The sequence below is a fragment of the Triturus cristatus genome, chromosome 11 (genome assembly GCF_964204655.1).
Source record: "Triturus cristatus chromosome 11, aTriCri1.1, whole genome shotgun sequence".
Classification (NCBI taxonomy): domain Eukaryota; kingdom Metazoa; phylum Chordata; class Amphibia; order Caudata; family Salamandridae; genus Triturus; species Triturus cristatus.
In genome coordinates this window covers 798777280-798797882 of record NC_140594.1, presented here as the reverse complement: position 1 = coordinate 798797882, position 20603 = coordinate 798777280, and positions in this window count along the sequence as shown.

The following is a 20603-nucleotide window of genomic DNA, read 5'->3' as shown; positions in this document are numbered from 1 at the left end:
ATAGTGATGATACACTAGCGCACACGTTTTTGAACCTCACCCCAGATGAACAGCGTTTAGCTGGTATCTACATGATTCAACAACTCCTTATATTATATAAAAGCCAACACTCCGATCCTGGTCCCTTACCTGATATATTGACTGAATTACTCACGAATAAATGGAGAGGTTCAGGTACTGAGTTAATTAGAGAAATACTAGAATCCAGAAAGCAGTACATTCTTTTTGTATGCCCCGAACATGTCTCACTGCCCATCAAGGAAAGAACGACGTATTATATGGATAGACAGAATCCCTTACGCGAAGTCCACCCGATAAAAGGTGATGACAATCAGTTTAAACGTGTGTTTGTATACACACCCATATCTAAAATGGAACTATTAGAAATGAAGAAAGTGGTACCCAGTCATGACAAAGACCCAGCGGGTTTCCACCGTGAAATTAAAGACATGTTGCTCATGGGAGAGTATACCTATCCCGACATTATGAAAATATTAAAGGTATTAATGCCTGCGGGCATTTACGAAAAACTTAGAGAAAAGGATTGGGAGGTGGGAGACCAAAAGATAGATTGGACAGCATTAGAAAACGAAGAAACAGCTCGAGGTCCAGGTTTAGGGCTTGGGGAAAAGACCAAAATACTACCAGGTTTATTAGTACAGGTACTGCCACGTTTATTAACTACGAAAAAGGAAGACTGGGGTGCAATCTCAGCCTGTAAACAAAAGCAAGATGAAGACACTAGTGATTTCTATGCCCGATTCGAAAAATGTTTTGGTATAAATAGTGGAATAAAAGCAAGTAGCGAATCGTATCCACATCTGTTTGTGACAAAATTAGTTGAAAATTCCTTGCCCCAAGTTAAGAATAGAGTATTGAAATTCGAGAGTACCTGGCAAGGTAACACCCCGTCACAAATGTTACAAATGCTACAGTACCATCACAATAGAATTAGAGAGGAACAAGAACATGAACAAAGACGCATGAAAGACACGAAAATGAAAATGCTAGTTTCCCAGACAGTTCCAGCTGACGGTCATAAAAAGGGTATGACACAGTCCACTGATTCAGCAGGGTCTGTAAAAGGGACATGCAACTATTGTAAACAGTCAGGTCATTATATACACGATTGTCCAGTCTTAAAACATAATATCGCCATAGGTATTACAAAAGAAAGACCACGGCCACCTAGACAGGATCAGAACCAACAAGGAGCCCCGCAGCATGCACAGTCCATGCCAGCTCCACAACAGTCTATGCCAGCTCCACCACCGCAGCCTATTGCTGCCACACCAACAACGACACGACAGATGTACCAGACCGCACAGTATGACTACCCTGATTATCAACGATACTCATGAAACAGCCTAGAGAGGGAAGTTGGTTTACCCCTTATCGAGGTCCCTGTTGATCAAGAAGGACCTTATGTACACAGTGAACTATTAGGCCAAGATAGAAAATTTTTACTTGATACAGGGGCAAGCCGAACAACCATAAAACGTAGTGAAGTACCAGGGGCACCCCTCTCAGGCTCACAGAATATTTCCCTTGGTTTTTCAGGAAAACCCATCATTAACGAAGTATCACAGCCTCTTCCACTTACGATTGGTCCCTTGACACGAACTACAGATTTATTGCTTACTAAATCATGTCCAGAAAACCTGTTAGGTATAAAAACACTGAAAGCTCTAGGAGCTATAATATGTTGTTCTCCGGAAGGAGTAAGATTGTTTTTACGTGATTTCAAAGGGCACTATGTGTCCCGAGACATGGATCACCGACTGCAGACTTTACCCACACATTTATGGGCACAAGGCCCTACAGATGTTGGTTGCATGAACATTACACCATATCGAGACACACTAAAGACAGGAGTAGTACTACCACAAATGCGACAATACAAGTTACCTCCAGATGCTGTAGTGGCTTTACTGCAAATCGTTGACGAGCTTATTACCCAAGGAGTGGTTGTGGAAACCGACTCCAATGTATGTAATTCTCCGATAATTCCGATTCTTAAACGAACTGATCCAAAAGCCCCGCCAGTATATCGATTGGTTATTGATCTGCGCGAATTAAATAAATGTATTGTACCACAATACCCCGTAGTCCCAGACATTTCTTCATTACTGACAGCCATTGATTCCGAAGCAACATTCTTTACTGTAATTGATCTCAAGAATGCCTTTTTCAGCGTCCCAATAGATCCGGAAAGCCAATACTTGTTCGGATTTAGTTTAAATGGACGAAGCTTTAAATTCACACGCGCACCTCAAGGATTCACAGAAAGCCCCAGCATCTATAGCCAAGCACTGAAACGAGAACTTGACAGTATCCACATGCCAGTTAACACTGCCTTGCTTCAATATGTCGATGATCTGCTGATCACCGCTAGAAACGAACTTGAATGTGAAAAAGCCTCACTGACGGTTTTACAATTTTTGGCCGAAAAGGGGCACAAGGTGTCCCCTTCTAAGCTGCAATTCTGTGTCCAGCGAGTTGTTTACCTTGGGCACTCGCTGTCCAAGGAGGGAAGGCAGCTTACATCCGACCGCATCCAGTTAATCGCTAACATGCCACCACCCAAGACACAAAAGGAGGTACGGGCTTTTATAGGCCTCACTTCATACTGTAGGCAGTGGATCCCTCAATATGCATTTCTAGCAAAACCACTCATCCAGTTGACAACACAGGAGGCAGCCACATCGACTGTCCTCCCTTGGACTCAAGAACATACACACGCCTTTGAAAGCTTAAAGAAAGCTTTATGCCAAGCACCTGTCCTAGCAACACCATGTTACAGTAAACAGTTTACACTCTTCGTTACAGAACGCGAAGGTACTGCCTTGTCAGTACTCACTCAGGAACAAGCAGGATCACACAAACCATGTGCTTATTTCTCTAGTACATTAGATCCAGTAGCTCAGGCTCTTCCTGCGTGCCTGAAATCGGTGGCAGCAACAGCTTTAGCAATCAGACAAAGCGATGCCATAGTGTTAGGACATCAATTGACAGTACAAGTACCACACGCAGTAGAGGTTCTCTTGAACCGCACACAGACACAACACTTGACTATAGCGAGACTCACTGGTTACGAATTAACATTGTTTCAGCCACACATAGAAATCAGACGTTGTAGTACATTGAATCCTGCCACACTTTTGCCAGTAAACGGAACAGACCCACCAGCACATGATTGTATTGAAGTTATTACTATCACGACGAGACCCAGACAAGACTTAACAGACGTCCCATTGTCAGATCCAGACCTGACGTTGTATGTAGATGGTTCATGTATGAGAACAAGTACAGGAGAGCTAGTGGCCGCGTATGCAGTTACAACAGACACTGAAGTCATTGAAACATATTGCATAAATACCTTGTCAGCTCAAGCAGCAGAGCTCATCGCTCTGACACAAGCCTGTATTCAAGCCACAAATAAGAAAGTCAACATATACACTGATTCACGTTATGCATTCGGAGTTGTACATGACTTCGGCGTGCTGTGGCGAGAGAGAGGTTATTTAACTTCTCACGGTGCCCACATTCAGCACGGACCCCTCATTCATGCCTTATTAGATGCGATACATCTACCTACTGCAATATCAATTATGAAATGTAAAGCTCATACGAAAGTTACTGATATCATTTCCCAAGGCAATGATCTAGCTGACAGAACAGCTAAACAGACTGCTCAAACTCACATGTCTGACATGACAAAGACAATAGTTCTGACACCAACACATTGCATGACAGTTAAGGATCCCGCTCTTGACGTAATTGACATACAGACACACGCTACACCAGAAGAAATAAAGAAATGGACTGAATTAGGAGGGATCCAAACAGATCAGGGATGGATGACGAAGGAAAAATCTATATGGTTTCTTCCCGACTCTATGGTTCAAGTTATCATTAATACAATACATAGTCCAGCGCACCTAGGAGAAAAAGCTATGCTAGACAGCATTCAACACATTTGGTTTAACAAACACTTGCGAGCCGCAGCTAAACAAAAAGTTCGTACCTGTATGATATGTTGTCAGTTTAATCCAGGTAAAAGCATCCCCGTAGAACAGGGTGGATTTCAACCTCCTAATCATGCTTTTGAAGTCCTCCAGATGGATTATATCCAGATGGAACGATGTTGAGGATTCAAATATGTTCTCGTAGTTGTCTGTGCTCTTTCCCGTTGGACAGAAGCATACCCGGTTTCAGATTACACTGCCCCGACTACTGCCAAACAGTTAGTTCGAGAATTCTTCCCACGGTACGGTTTACCACGTGTTGTCTATTCAGATAACGGCCAGCCGTTCTCATCCGAACTAATGAAACACGTTTCCCTTCTATTAGGATACCAATGGAAATTTCACTGTGTCCGACATCCCGAGGCAGCAGGTCTCGTAGAACGCCATAATCAAACTTTGAAAATTAGATTGTCCAAGATATGTAGAGAAAAAGGAGTCGATTGGATAGTAGCCTTACCAGTTGCGCTCTTTTACATGAGAATGGTAGCACATTCTCGAACAGGGCTATCCCCGTATGAGGTGATCTTCGGTAGACCACCAAATATGTGGGGGACGCCTATACCTCGTAAAATAACTGACGTTGACTGTAATATGCTGACAGATTACCTGGCTTCCTTGATGTCTGCACTACAATCTTGTCGTTCACAGGTAGCTGCAGCCTTTCCCGACAACACCGAGGTGAAACCTCATGACGTAGTTCCCGGGGACCTGGTGTTAGTGCGGAATTTTGACCGGAAGACTCAGCTGGATCCTAGGTGGAAATCGCCTCAACTTGTACTACTCACCACGAGGACAGCCGTGAAAATCGAGGGAAGAAAAGGATGGTTGCACTCGAGTCATATCAAGAAATTTTATGGACTACCATCCAATATAGAGACTAAACCCTGTATTTCCTCAAAGACAGACTCAAAGCTCCCTTTGGTTGAGCAATTGAACTCAGAACTATATAGACTAAAATTGAGGTCCAGTCAGTCAGACAATTTGATTGTTTAAGTCCTCTCCAAGGTGAATCGGTTGAATTTGTCTCTGACATGTATCCTCTGGACCGGAATAGAGAAAGAAATAATCAAATGCTGCTCAAGAAGCAAGCGTATTGTAAATCATTTCGTAGTCATTGTACAGTAACATTATTAATTTTGTTTTTTCTAAGTCTTTTGATCATCATTGTCAGCATCCTATTGCACATGTATTACCCTATTCCTAAGCATGCTTATAATATAACTGCAGAACATTCTTTTAGTGAATTTCCTCCGCATGAGTTGTCATATAGATTTGCGCTGCGCAATAACACTTTTATTAGTATGTTACATCATTCCCATCAGACTAGCAATGCTACAAATTGTTGGATATGTGGCCGACTCCCTCCCTATCAGAACTATAAGGGAGTTTTGCCCCTCTTTCCCTATCCGTTCACACACAATGGCTCCTGTGGAGCATGGTTTAGTTTGATCAATTCCCTAGATTCGAATTCCGCAGTTTATCAAGACAACTGGGTATGGGGAAACCTGAACTTAGTTTTGCTTAAAGTCTGCTACCCTAACAAGGAGGGACTTCCCAAAAGAACAGGAACTGATCTAGAAAATGAAGTATACGGATTAGGTAATTTTACACTTAACCTCATGATCCTGAACGTTGAATCTGAAGCTACACCAATCTTGTCCGCCATGTCCGTATTCCCAGTAAAAGGGGAACTATGTATAAGAAAGAATGGCTCCATACACATGGGCCATAGTAAATGCACCACTGTGATAAAATTCAGTGATCAAGGCAAGTCTACATTTAGAGCTTCTCGTCATTCCTACTTTATATGTGGCCAGACCGCATATATACGCCTACCTCTAGATTGGGATGGTACCTGTTATATAGCATTCCTCCTACCACCTGTTTTCCTAGCTCCTCCTGATTATCACAGAAATACCCATTTAGTACACAATAGACAGCAGAGAGATCTCCCAATCGTCGATTACACTGAAACAGCATGGGAAAAATACACAGATTTCAATAAAGGTTTCTTCCCCTATATAGGTACAGTCACTAATAGTAAGCTGATACGTAGATTAACCAGAACCCTTGAAGCAGTAGTGAACGAAACTATTTCCGCCTTAGGCAATTTAACAGAAGAACAGTCTGCTATGCGGATTGTTGTGCTTCAAAATCGTCTTGTCCTTGACGTCATCCTGGCCGATAGGGGCGGAGCTTGTAGGGTCATCGGATCAAGTTGTTGCATTTTCATACCAGAAAATTCACCGTCAGTATATAAAGCCATAACCCGCCTTCATAAGATTGTAAGCCAGATACACCAGAGTCCAGGCACCTGGACTTGGTCCGGTTGGTTCTGGGGCGTGTTGTCAGCCTGGGGATGGAGAATGCTCTCCTTCCTAGGTATTGGCTTTCTCATACTATTCAGTTGCTGCTTATGTCTACAATGTGGGCCAGCGATTTGTGGTCTGTGTGCCACCTCGTGTATCCCACATCCAAGTTTTCGTTCGAGATCCCGGAAGAAGAAAGAAGAACAAATGATGTTATATGAACAGATCGATGGATTGATGAAGATTGATATCTCCTAAGGGCCAGTAGGGGACAAGGAGGGAATGTGGAAATATGGATTTTTATGGTCGGTTATGTCCCCTATCTTGGACCCCAACGGCTTCATGTATAAATCACAAGTACATGTATGTTCCCTCCAGTTCCAGTTATGAAGACGCAAATACATGTGCGTCCACCGTCAACATGTCCTCTTTCAGATCCGCCATGAATGGGCCGGATATTCTATTCCTAAGTATGAAAGGCCACCGGCTTTATATGGTTCATTTATCCCATTTTACAGTCCAGGCGAGTAGGCCCTGATTCTGCCACCAAGCCTTTTCTGCCTTCTGCCTCTGAAAGCTCCAGTCTGAGCCTGCATCTGTATCTATGAACTTTGTCCTACTCCCTGCGCGGCTAACGGTGACTGACTCGGCCTGTCTGCCTGCCAAAAACTGTATTTCACCTTCAAGATTATCTGCTCTGCTCCGCTCCTCATCCAATGCATTCCTGTCTAGTAGTTTAGGTAAACATTCCTCCAGCTACCGTGCAAAGGACCAGGCCTCGCTGTCCTCATGCAAGTAATTCATAGCCCTGTTACCATGGAATATTCCTACCCCCTCGCATCTAGTGTAGACACTTAGACGCTTGTACACGCACTAACAGTCAGTATAGTCAGTATAGAATAAGATTCTATCCTAAGAGACCTCTCTTTTTGGATAACACAGTTCTTTAAACATAGGATATTAGATATGATTTGGGATTAGGTTGACATAACCCCAGACTTTTGTCTCCACATGTAGAGCTAAATGTCAAGCCCCTTTCTCCTTCTAGTTGCACGTCAAATCACACGTCATGCTGCTGCGCGCGCATCTCTGCCACATATTTCTGCTGACATTGTGAAATTCTTTCATGGAACCACCCATTTGTGACATCATACCTAATGACGTTCTTTAGTTACGCCCAGTTACACCCATTTTAGTTACGCATGTATGTCTTTATCTCTGTTATCAACTGTTACGCCTCCTGCATCTGTTTTACTGTAATGTATTTTCTATAAAACTGCCTATCTGTCAATAATATATGTTCCTTCCTTCCTGAACTTTCGTGGTGATGGAATAGAAGGCCCATAATTCGAATTATGTTCCTTTGTATAGGAATAAAGCCCGTTCCGAATCTCTAATACCACGGATTCTGCCTCTTATTTTACTGAGCTATTCTTATTAATTTTCCGCATCAAATTAAGTACCGGTAATTAAATTATTTACCACACGAGACACGACAAGGCCTCAGTGGCAATAACTGGGGCAAAAGATGGCAGAATGGAGGGAGACACCCCACGTACTATTGAGGCGACACTGGAGAGCCACGCTGTCGGACCAATCCTTCAATCAGTCCTGAATATCAAATCCACCCTGAAACCTAAAATAGACTCCCTGGGGATAGACATGGACCTCATGCAGGAAGACTATGAGAAGCTGAAAGAACAGCTGGGGGGCTCAAAATCTACTTTGGCCATGCTCCGCTGGTGGTGGTGGAGGCAGACTCATATTTTAAAGCCCTACAGGGGGAAGTCAGCTACCTCAAGAAATGCTTCGAAGATCACGGAGGTCATTCTCGTCACAATAATGTGAGGATTGTCGGGCTACCAGAGCTCCCCGAAGGCCCTAGTATGGAGCTCTACCTGGAGGAATGGCTCGCACAGAGTGCTGGGGGGTAAGCTATCGATCGACCTTCTTCTCAGTGGTACGAGCCCACAGGGTACCAGGTAGGCTGCCCCCTCCTGGTGCTCCTCCGAGAACTGTGGATGCCCCCCTCTTCAATTACAGGGACCATATTTTGCAGGTGGCATACAACAAGGGGCCCTGTTCTATTGATAACTCACAGGTAAACATATTCCTTTGATACACCCTGGAGGTACGGATGCGACAGACCTCATTTCTGGAGGTGAAATGACGACTCCACAACCATGACATTAAATATGCGTTGCAGCTTCTTGCCACTATTAAGATAATGTACAAAGTCCACACCACTTTCTGCAAGTCTCCTAGTGAGGTCTGGGCTTGGCTAAAACTCCATGGGAGAGGAGGAACATACCGACTGGACAGTGCAGCAATGCCGTAGACCCCACAACAGAGGCAGGAAAGCAGGCCCATCGAAAGAGCAGGCAGCCAGCTAGAGAGCCCAGGCCGTCACAGTGGTGGAGTGACACAGCACGATCACCCCCCACCCTGGGGCTGCGACTGAGGACCCTGAGACCGATGTATCCGAATCTGACGTAGCTCTGGTGAACTCCCTACTGTAAGATGGTCTGGTCATCACTCCCAGGTCTGCAGATGACCTACTTTAGGTCCCTCAACCTAGTCATGAGCTGAAACTCACCTTAGGATATGTAAATCCTATTGGAGAGTCAGAGGGGGAATTATAACTCTAGCAGAGGACTGGGCATGAGGGATGCCTCAGTGTCCCTCATTGAGTAGACAGTTTCACAGTGCATTGCCCCCAGCCGTGTTTTGGACAGTGGCATGGCTGGTATTATTTGCATCATAGTGCAGCTACCTGGGCACCCACTGGCGCAATGACCTAGGATGGGATTTTTGGTAGTTGGATTTACCTTTCTTTCGTACATATGTTTTCTGTTTAGTTACAGGTGTGCATAACTGCGAAGTGGGGGCGAATGTATGGGGTGAGGGGGTGGGGGAATGGGGACCTCAGGCCGTAGTTCATATGCAATGCAAGATTTCAAATTGTTAGCTGGGTCAAGATACCAGCATATGACCTGGAATGTTAGGAGAGTGGCAGGTTACGTAAAGAGGCATTGCATACACCAGAGCTTAAGGGGTTTACATAGCCTTTTCCCAAGAGACCCACCTCACCACTCCGGCCCTGGAAGGGATGCATAGGTGATGGCGAGGCAAGGTGGTAGGAACCACATACTCCAAGTATGCCAGAGGGACCTTGATCTGGGTGGCCCATCGGGTGCCATTCTCAGTGCTACATACTTGGATTGATTCAGAGGGGAGGTGCATGATATTGGAGAGTTTGTTGGAAGGGTTCCCCATCTCCCTCAACTCTTTATATGCCTCTAACTCCAATCAGGTGCCTTTTCTACACTCCTAAACCCCAGCATAACTACAGGACTCATTGGTGCCTTGCTACTGGGGCGGGGACTACAATTGTGTTCCAAGGGAAGGACTACACCACTCCCATATGCCCGTGCCCAGGGCACAGTCTATTGTCTTATCGAAACACTTACGACAATGTGCCTTCTTAACCCAGGTGTTAGATGCCTGACACTGTTTACATCCCACAGCTAGAGAGTACTCCTATCAATCTACTTTGCATGGCTTCTACACTAGATACAATCTCTTCTATTGCAGTGCTGCTGCATGCGCATGCGCCAGGTTTGCTAGGGCTGAATACTTCGGATGAACCACATTCTATCATAGCCCCCTCCAGCTCTTACTGGCGTGGGGCAAAGGCTGCCTGTGCATAACTACCCAGCGTCTACTGGTGGAAGCCCTACAGGACATGGCGTTCCGTGCCACTCGGTCCGACCATATCACCTCGTACTTTGAGGAGAACTAAGACACTGCCTCAGATGCCCGGATAGACTGGGATGCATTTAGGGTGGTTCTCAGGGGGGAAAACAACCTTTACAATGTAGTCATTACATCGCACTACCTTTACATAGCAGTCATTACATCGCAACATCCTTTACATCGCATCTCATTAAAACGCAGCCATTACATCTGCTGTCACTACAACGCATGTCATTACAATGCATGTCACTACAACGCAGGCATTACATCGCAAGTCATTACAATGCATACCATTACAACGCATAGTACCCTTACACTATCCAACACTTACCCTACTGTTGCACTCACTGGAGTTAGAATAGTAATGTTTACCCCTACACTATCCAACACTTACCCTAATGTTGCACTCACTGGAGTTAGAATAGTCATTTTTACCCCTACACTATCCAAAACTTACCCTACTGTTGTACTCACTGGAGTAAGAATAATAATTATTACCCCTATACTATCCAACACTTACCTTTAATGCGATGTAATGGCATGCATTGTAATGGTATGCATTGTAAAGGTATAATGCGATGTAATGGAATGCATTGTAAAGGTAGTTTCTGAAAATGCGATGTAATGGCATGCGATGTAAAAGAATGCATTGTAAAGGATGTTGCGATGTAAAAACTGCGTTGTGTAGGCATGTGTTGTAAATGTATGCATTGTAACGTCATACATTCTCTCAGGGTCTAGCCATAAAAACGGTTTATGGCACTAAGACAAAATTCAAATAAGAGAGAACTTGAAAGCCTGGAAACAGATATTAGGTGACATCAATTTGCGTTACTTGCAGACTGAGCTGCCGCTGTCCCGTTGGCTCAGGCCAAGTTGGTGCATAGGGCCACCTTGGAAAATCTGGGTGCACTAGACTATAATGAATACTCAACCAAGAAACACTCGGAGGGCGACAAGGCGGGAAGGTTTTTGGCCAGGCTCCCTGGCTCTGATTCCCCCAGTGTCTCTATCACAGCTATCCAAGATGCAATGGGCACAGTAGTCAACTCCCAGGATGCAGTTAACTGCACCTTCCATGCCTCAATCAATATCTTGTAAAGCACAGCTACTCACCGGCAAGGGTCAGTTCTCAAGGCACCGGGGGTTGAAGGCACTTTGGTTCAGTCGAAGAGCCAGGTCTTGAGGTCCGTCCTGAATTGAGGCAGTGACGGCGATTGCCTGAGGTGGAGAGGCAGGGGTTTCCAGGTCTTTGCTGCGAGGTAGGAGAAGGATCTTCCTTCGGCTGTGGTCTTGTGGATACTTGGGATGGTAGCCAGGGCCATTTGGGTGGAGTGGAGGTCTCTGATAGGTATGTGGAATGCGAGGCGGTGGTTGAGGTACGCAGGTGCCGTGTCATGTAGGGCTTTGTAGGCATGTGTGAGGATCTTAAAGGTGATTCTTTTCCTGACTGGGAGCTAGTAGAGATCATCTGAGGTGGCTGATGATGTGGCTGCGGCAAGGGATGTTGAGGATGAGTCTGGCAGAGGCATTCTAAATGTTCTGCAGTTTCTTGAGGAGCTTCTGGGTGATGCCAGCGTAGAGTGCTCTGCCGTAGTGGATTCTGCTTCTGATGAGTGCGTGGGTGACTGTCTTTCTGGACTTGGTGGGGATCCATTTGAATATCTTTCAGAGCAGATTAGTGTGTGGAAGCATGATGATGAGATACTATATTATGTTGTACGCTGTCCCGGCAGCAGTGGATACTGCAGAGATCCAGGCATTCCTAGATATGCTGTGTCTCCCTAAATGACAGTCCTCCCATCAAGCAGGCTTGGAGGTCCCAATAACAGAGGGTGAGATATCTCAAGTGCTCAAACAAATGGCATGAGCAAAGACTCCCAGAGCAGATGGTTGGCCTGTGGAGTTTTTCTGCCTTAGCATCTCAGCTTAACCCAGCACCTTCTTTGGGTTTTTAACTCAGCATACTCATCAGGCATACTACCCCCCCCCCCCCCTCACTGCTGGAATATGTCTTGGTGGTCCTCCCCAAACCATACAGAGATCCTTTGCTGGTGGGATCATATTGTCCCCTCTTCCTATTAAATACTGATTACAAGATCCTTGGGAAGATACTGGTGAAGCAACTGATACCAAAAGCGCAGCACATTGTAGACCCTGACCAAAACAGTTTTATACCCAGCAGGAGCACTTTTTTTTAACTTGTGCCACCTGTTCGTGCTCATGGATTGGGCAAAGACATCGGGCACAACCCCTGGGTCACCTCTCCAGATGTAGAGAAGGCGTTTGATACAGTAGGGTGGGATTACTTCACAGAGGTGGCATATAATCTCATTATATGCCGATATGCTGATAATGCGCTAGTGTACCTCTGTGATGAAGTGGACAACTTTCCCCAACTGATGGAACTACTACACTTCTTCAGAGATGCCTCTGGTATGAAGGTGAACTGGGACAAGTCCCATCTTTGTCTCTTGACAGTGGCCTCTGGTGAACAGGAGTGGATGATTCCAAGTGGCCCTCTCCCCTGGAGCAATGACACTTGTAGATATCTGAGAATCAAAGTGTACCATGTGGACAAAGACCTGGTAGATGTTAATACAGGGAGGGCACTGACCGGGGCATGCGATTCCCTACCAGTCTGGTCAGCTCTCCCCTATGGGACGCAAACCATCTCCAAAATGGAACCACTCCTGCAGATGCTGTATTTCTCCACCGCCATTCCTGTCCTGGTACCCAAGAGGTTATTTGCAGAACTTCACTCACTCCTAATTACCCTGATCTGGGGCAAGGGAAGAAGACGGGTAACGATAACTAAATTATATGCCCCAATGGCTGACGGCGGCCTCGGGGTACCAAATGATGAGTATCACTATGCTGTAGCCCAGCTGCAGTGACCATCACGCGGGCTGGCTGGCTACAATGTTTGAACTGGGGAACTTGTTTGGTGGTGCTGCGCAGCCGGTAGTATTGTAATGGGTAAGGGGTTCGACTGGGTGGTCCCCAGGGGAAGGGGACATATTACCGTCATTAACTGGATGGCTCCAGCACGATCTGGCTATGGTCTGCCCTTCTAAGGGAGGTAACCTGTAAACACACTTACCACTGCTGTAGCAAATCGCCCTGCTCCCCCCCTCTTTGCTGGGATCTATTCACCTGTCCTCCCATGCATTATGATCCCCATCCCTATGTGCACTTTGGACACCTTCTGCACCCCACACACTTACACGTATAGTTACAACTGCATACCTCTGTTTATTTAACTCTGTACCTGTTGGTTTTTTGCTTATTGAATAGTTGGCTAGATTGTGGAAAACCACAGGACATAAATGTTGACTAGTACACAGGTTGCAAGGGGTGGGGATTCTGTAACTTGATTTGCAAAGATATGAGAACGTGGTTGCTCGTCCATGCCCCGATATGTATGGAAACCTGCTACCTGACAGCTTTGATATCGATGTGATATCTGTACGTAATTTTGATGTCACTGTGTAAATAAAGATTTTTGTTTTTTAAAGAATCACATTTAATGTCTGGAAATAGATCATAAGAAGGGGAGCTTGAGCCCCCTAAAATTGTCAACTGTCAAGCAGCCCGTGTGGCTGTGGGAGGAGGAGAAGCTCTGTGAGACTTCTACATGTGACCAGGACAGGCTTGGTAGTCTCAGCTGGGAGGGGACATCACCCAGGGAATACAAGACCACCCGCCCATGGAGTCTGGAGCACAAGCACCTGCTAAGACCAGTGTGCCCTGTGAGGAGAAAGGAGAACATCGGAGAAAGCAAGGTTTAGTGGAGGATCCTGGTGATTGGATCCCCACAGCGAGGTGTGAGGAGATGGATGGTGCACTGATTGGGTCATTTCCTGTATGCAGGGAAAAGTCTGTGAACCCTGTATGCCCGAGGAGGTCCACCGTGAAGTGAGCTTTGACCATTGCTGCACTGATCAAGTTATTGCCCTGTGCAGTTACCAAGCTGCTGACTCTGTATGCCAGATGTGAAGAATGCTGCTGTGCAGACTGGGCTGTAGCACTGAGCGGAGACCAAATTGGTCACCCCATATGCCAGGAGGGACCGCAGTGTAAATTGCTGCTGTGTGATGGGACCATAGCTTGAGCGCAGAGGAGGAATTGTGACCCTGTATGCCAGGGAGGTCACCGGGAACAGGCAAGGAGTGTGGTCTGGTTGAGCCTGTCATTGGAGGAAGGAGACTGCTGTGGTTCCCAGACTAAGAACCAAAACCAGGAGCACCGCACCACCTTCCCTTACCAGTGGACAGGAAGTCAAGAAACTTACCAGCATCAGAGGAGCACCTAAATCCCTACGGCTACTTCTGCTGCAGAACCACATGTGAGGAACTCGAAGACAAACAACTGCAGCAATCATGTGCAAAAGATATACCAGAGGCAGTTACTTCAGGTTCAATGCTCATGAAGTGGGTATACTCAGAGAGTCCGGTTGCTCGGATCCTGCTGATGCGAGTGAGACTGATTGATGGGCCAGAAGCTCCGGGAGAACTTGCCTGCCAGATAGCACTTTGGCACTGGAACACTTTTGACTTTACTAAAGATCGGGAGTGGGACCCCTGAGACTCAGATTACTAGTGGAGCTTAACCCGAATGTTGCCTATAGTGAATGGATAATACTCATCACAGCTAGGAGAGGGGAGTGGGACTCAGGACCCTGCCTGTGAAACATTTATATCCCTGATATCAGGGGTCTGTGCATATTGTGTGAATGTTGTATTTTATTTTGTTTTAGTATATATATTCTCCTTATTCCATAAAAGTAAGTTTTTGACTTGGCAATCATTTATTGCTGCTGCTGAACATATTTTGAGTTGTGAGCTTATGTTTGCCCACCTGTGTCTAGCTCCCAGCCTGAGAAGCCTTGGTCTGCTTGAAATGTGCTATCACCGAGAGTCAAGTGATTACAACGTACTTGGCCAAGTTGATCAGGAATGCTAATAGGCTAGACCCCATGCCCCACAGCTTGGCCCAGTAGCTCTTGCTTGCCGCTTTGTCCTCTGAATGGGTTTCTCGCAACTAGTCATAGAGAGGTTGTGGAGATTATCTTGGAATATGTGCTTCTGTCCCTGGGATCATGTGTCCTTGTAATGTGTAAACTGTACTATGCTTGTAGCCTCTGAGTTGTATTGTTGATATGGTATACCTAAACACTTAATAACGAGATTTTGTTTTTTAAATGATGAATAGGCTGGTCCTTCCCAGTCCCTTTTAAGTTAATGAAGTTTCTGAACCCTCTCGGACTGTCCTTCCTGAACTGAGATGACACACCCAAGTCTTCCTGCCAAAAGGTCTAGGCCTTTGTTTCTACTCAATAGACTCACAGTTTACCTGTGACATTTAGTCTTGCACACCATTTCAGTACTTTACTCCACCATATACTATGGGATTACTGCAAAGGTAAATATTCCAATTGTGGAAATGCAGATATTACCATGTCAGAGCACATAAACTGGGGACAGGGCAGCAGTACCCTAATGTGCAGAGTTAAAAACAAGCAATATTAGTCAGCAAAAAATGTGTGTGACCACATAAAAAGGCATTTTCTAACTGTACAATATAACAATTCACCCGGTGATGTGAAAGTCTAACACACACCTTCAAGATATTTTGAAATACAATCTTCTCCTAGATTTGATTCCATAGCAGAACCTAAATATACAAATACTTAATCACTCTCTGTAAATCAATGGTGGACTTTCCCTTTCAGGATTACAACTGTCTCTGTATGCACTTTTCTTGTAAAACCAAAGTCCCGAGTTGTAGGAAGGTAGGATCCTTCTGCATCGTTACCCCACTTTTTGCCCGGTGTTGTTATGGTTTCTGACTAGTCTGACTAGGATCCTGCTAATCAGGACCCCAGTCTCTGTGCTTTCTCCCTTAAATTGGTTATGGTGAGTACTTAGGTACATCCCATATTGGCTACTGGTGTACCCTTATAAGTCCCTAGTATATGGTACTGAGGTACCCAGGGCATAGGTACACCAGGATCTCCCATGGACTGCAGCATGTATTATGCCACCCATGAGAGACCACTCAAATTGTGACTTCAGGCCTGCCATTGCAGCCTGTGTAAGCTGGTGCTAGCTCCACTTACGACAGATATAGGTTTCTTATATCTGAGGTCAATGCACTTAAACCCTATAAGTCACCCCTAAGGCAGGTCTTTCAATCTTGAAGAAAGGGTGTTCAGTTCTAAGTATGAGTGTGCCTCTGCATGAGCAGAACACCCCTGTGGCCTTCAGAGTCCATTCTCCCGGGTTGTAAGTGCATTATCCATTATGATATATAGAGTGGCCATGCGTCATTATGCTATGACCATCTCTAAACTGGCTGGAACTAACCCTGTCGTGTTTGGGATCAAATATGTTGGAATCATACCCCCACACCATAAATGGTGTGGATGTATGATTCCATGCTCTGTAAAGCTCCTCCTGGAGGCCCTCAGTGCTCCCAGTTCCAGTCTTCTAGACCCAGACAGCACAACATGGCTGCTGCCGACCAGAGACACAATTCTGCCCTCCTGCCGTTGAGCCAAGTTTGAACTGAGGAAGGCAGGACAATAGGTATCCTGTCACAGGGAGGTGTGACCACCTCCCAGGCAGGGCTTAGTGTATTAGGACAGGGTGGGGGCGCTTGCCAGCACCACTCAGTCTTCTTGAGGGGAACATTTGGTGCCCTCCTTGCATAGTCCAGTTCAAACCAGCTCAGGGAACCACTGGCTCCCGCTCTGCCACGAAACTGGACAAAGGACATGGGAGTATCCTCCCCACTGTCCAACCCCTCCTCTGGGAGGGAACCCTGAATCATACCAACCCTTTCCTTAGGGTACTTAAGGGCTTACCTGTGGGTGGGTCCCTAGATTCGTTGTGGGACAAGATTCATATCAAGACACGACTTCATCTTCGACCGTCTGGGCACTCTGGACTTCTCTGGACTTTGCTCTGGGCACCAAGCTTGCAACTGGGAAGGCTCCTGCTGCTTGTGGTCTTGTCACCCTGCTTGTCTGCTACAACATCTGTGTCTGTGCTCCATACAGGATCCTTCCAAGGCTTGTTGGCATCCAAGACGCTTGAAGGAATCTCCCTTGAAGTGAAGGAGTCACTTCCCTGAATCTGCAGGCACCCCAACAAAGCTGACCACTCTGCTGATCCTGGGCTCCCACGGACTCCAAAAGGCTCAGCAACACAGGTGGTGGATCATCACTGCCCTCGAGGTCTGCCCTGTCCTCTCACCGAGTTTGAGGCCAGTATCCCTCACCTGAGGTGTAGGAACTGAACCCTTATGGACTGCGTTGACTTGCCGTTGCAAAGTCTTGTTGGCTTTCTTCCTCAGAGATCTTTGGGCTCCAAGTAGCCTACAACTCAAGCATCTTCTGTGACCAAGATCATTGTCCTCACCACATCTTTTGCGTCGTGGGTCTGCATTTCGGTGAGATGCTTGAGATCCTCTCGCGACTGGAGTGCCTCCAGCCTCTGGGTCCTCTTGAGGGTCCTCTTTGATTCCAGCATGCTCCCCTGATTGAGCATGGCCTGCTCTGATGCCCCTGATTGTGGCGAGTCACTTGGACCTTGCTGGTCCCGACACTGCACTTTTTTTCCTTTTCACTTTGTTTGCAGTTGCCAAGGCTTGTTGGTGCTCCCGACGGACATCGACCCCTCAACTCTCGACATCCAATATGGGACAGCTCATGAATGGCTCCTGGTATTCCACAGCTTTGCCTTATCTGCACAGCTGCAGCTTCAAGGTCACCGTCAACTCTCCTGCAACACCCGACATCTGTGGGCATTCATCTTCACTGCCCCCTGGTCACTCCCGAGTGGCATAGACTCTGTCCCCTCTGATTGCTTGTACTTCTCTTCTTGAATCCACCTTTGGTTTCCATCAGACACTTTCAAGTTCTTTGCCAGCTGCATTTTTCTGAAGTTCTCCATTGGGTTTGATGGTGGTTTCCAACGCCACTTTTCGCCTATGCACCTGGCTTCCCTGATGTAGGTATCCTTGTTCCTAGGGTATCCACGGGTTTGGTGGCTCGCCAACCTTCTGTCTTTCACGGGGTTTCTTCAGGGTCCACTGGGAAGGGTCCTTCTTCTTTAAAATTGCAACCATGACTTACCCATTGACTTCAATTGAGCCCGCGGTCGTGTTCCCACACATCACACGGTCTCCATGGTGTTCCTGGTTACTTACCTCAGGTGGTTCCTTGGGTCCCCAGCATTTCTACATCGTCTGGGTATAGTCTTGACTTGAGTCATGGTTCGCATCCTACTATTTTAGTACATGGGTTGGTCCCCCCCCCCCGGTGACCACTGTGTAATACGTGCTACTTACCTGTTTTCTTTGCAAAGTATTGTGTGCATTGCATATATCTCCAGGTAGGAGATATTTGTATGTGTTAGTGAGTGTCTTATAATAAATACATATTTTTATAACTACACTGTGTGGTTCTTTTTCACTTAATCTATACCAATGAGATTACGTTCTGGTAAAACAAGCTGCTTTACACTCCTTCTGGACTAAGCCTGAAGGCTGCTGTCCACAGCTACCACTTAGAGAGCTTTCTAAGGTTGTCTAAGACCACTAAAATCCCCATAAGGGCTGTGTGGATTAGTGCAGGGTGCTACACTTAAGTGAGTGTCATATACTAAGACGGCCTCCTACACCGCCCCACCAGTGCAGGTAATAACTGAGACTGACATATAGTTCTAACGTTGTGGGTCTGGACTATCGAGTAGAGATCTTTATACCGTAATACGTATACAAACTATCAAGGAACAAAATGCCAACAGTTAAGTATATGCAGATTTTCCATACCTAACCCACATCTAAGTACCTTGAAGATATGCATATATTCATGGTACTTAGATGTGGAGTTAATGTATAGCAAAGCTGTTCTTCGCTATATGCCCTCACCTTTTGATATTTTGGTTCTCAATATTTTGCCTATGATATTGAGGCATCACATTATTCCCTACACCACATTCCAGACTACAACCCTAACTAACACTTGCTAGGAGACTTAGCAATAGGGCACTCGTTTGAGGGGGAAAAGACACTCTCACGCATCCCCATATATATTCAGTCCTAGCTGATGGCATCCAGTCAGAGTCAGAAAATTGCATTTCTTCAGTGCCACGTACCTGGATGCCTGATGATTCAGCAGTAAACCTGTGTTCACAGGACCCACCTCACCTTTCGCAACTAGTATTCTACTGCCATAAGAAGGACTCAATCAAAGTGGGTCATCACAGCGGCGTAGCGTGGGTTGCCAGAGCCCGGGACAAAATACAAAAAGATATATATTGCGCCGCCTAACGCGTGGACCGTTAGCTCCGGAAGTGCTAACGGTCTACGGGTTAGGGGGGGCTCAATATTTTTTTTAAACTTTTGTATCCCTAAGAATTTTGCGCCCGGAGCAACTGCCCCTGTGAACCCCCTACGCTACATCACTGGGTTATCATATTCTGACGAGCTGGGACCCCCTTCAGGATAAGCCTGAGATTGTGCTCCAAACTAATAGTGACACTGTGGGGGTTACGTGTTTGAATGCTGTTCAGGTAACATCTGGATAAAATTCAGCTCCTTACTCATTAAACCTATGTTTTTCTCTCCCACCCAACTCTCGCCTGACTTTACTCACACATCAACTCACTTTCCTCCCTGGGCCAACCCAGCATTCTCTGAGGACATCACAGACTGCCTTACCAGTGCCTAGCAATAGGCTGTCCTCACTAAAAAGCAATACATGGCACTCCCTCTAAAAGAATAACACTGAACACTTATAACTATCACACACCAAACAGTAACCTGTTTTTAACACATACTCAGAAGACAGATGTGAGCAACATGCACCGCTGTAACCTCACTCCTGTCACAATCTTTCCGGGAACACTTACCATGTCTAAAACACATTACAGATGCTACAGAAAGATATTATTCTTTAAAGAGGACTAATTTCTCATAGAATAAAAATACAGCTCTGATCAGTGAGTTACCAGTTCACACAGAAGTTGTAAATCTCCAGTGCAAAGACTTACACCTAGGAGAAGTGGCGATTTATGACTCGTTCCTGATTCATAATAGCCAAAGGGGCTCGCCAGGGAAAGTTAGACTTGTTATATTACGTCCAGATTTATGCTTGTATAACCTCTCTTTATACAGGTGGCCCCTCTCATCACGGAAAACACATAGACGAAAGATAAGGATAGATGTGATTTTATTCCCTTTCTTCTCATGGAAACTTATGTCGAAGGCGAGATTTTAGCGTCCCTGGCAACCCTACAGGAATGTCGGCTATCCGAGTTCCTTGCAACGTGTCTTTTCTAGTGCATTAAGTATGAGGGAGGCACTCGACTTTCAGGGTGTTCACACCATTCGCAGTGCCCACACCCAGATTCTCCCCAGGAATCAACGGCCTCTTCATCCCAAACTCACTAACGGCTGTGTAAAAATTCTCAACATATTACAGATCTTCCGCAGACATTGG